Consider the following 1,491-nt stretch of genomic DNA (forward strand, 5'->3'; position numbering starts at 1 on the left):
TTATTATTATTATTATTATTATTATTATTATTATTATTATTATTATTATTATTATTATTATTATTATTATTATTATTATTATTATTATTATTATTATTATTATTATTATTATTATTATTATTATTATTATTATTATTATTATTATTATTATTATTATTATTATTATTATTATTATTATTATTATTATTATTATTATTATTATTATTATTATTATTATTATTATTATTATTATTATTATTATTATTATTATTATTATTATTATTATTATTATTATTATTATTATTATTATTATTATTATTATTATTATTATTATTATTATTATTATTATTATTATTATTATTATTATTATTATTATTATTATTATTATTATTATTATTATTATTATTATTATTATTATTATTATTATTATTATTATTATTATTATTATTATTATTATTATTATTATTATTATTATTATTATTATTATTATTATTATTATTATTATTATTATTATTATTATTATTATTATTATTATTATTATTATTATTATTATTATTATTATTATTATTATTATTATTATTATTATTATTATTATTATTATTATTATTATTATTATTATTATTATTATTATTATTATTATTATTATTATTATTATTATTATTATTATTATTATTATTATTATTATTATTATTATTATTATTATTATTATTATTATTATTATTATTATTATTATTATTATTATTATTATTATTATTATTATTATTATTATTATTATTATTATTATTATTATTATTATTATTATTATTATTATTATTATTATTATTATTATTATTATTATTATTATTATTATTATTATTATTATTATTATTATTATTATTATTATTATTATTATTATTATTATTATTATTATTATTATTATTATTATTATTATTATTATTATTATTATTATTATTATTATTATTATTATTATTATTATTATTATTATTATTATTATTATTATTATTATTATTATTATTATTATTATTATTATTATTATTATTATTATTATTATTATTATTATTATTATTATTATTATTATTATTATTATTATTATTATTATTATTATTATTATTATTATTATTATTATTATTATTATTATTATTATTATTATTATTATTATTATTATTATTATTATTATTATTATTATTATTATTATTATTATTATTATTATTATTATTATTATTATTATTATTATTATTATTATTATTATTATTATTATTATTATTATTATTATTATTATTATTATTATTATTATTATTATTATTATTATTATTATTATTATTATTATTATTATTATTATTATTATTATTATTATTATTATTATTATTATTATTATTATTATTATTATTATTATTATTATTATTATTATTATTATTATTATTATTATTATTATTATTATTATTATTATTATTATTATTATTATTATTATTATTATTATTATTATTATTATTATTATTATTATTATTATTATTA

Source organism: Stomoxys calcitrans, chromosome 1 (genome assembly GCF_963082655.1).
Source record: "Stomoxys calcitrans chromosome 1, idStoCalc2.1, whole genome shotgun sequence".
NCBI lineage: Eukaryota > Metazoa > Arthropoda > Insecta > Diptera > Muscidae > Stomoxys > Stomoxys calcitrans.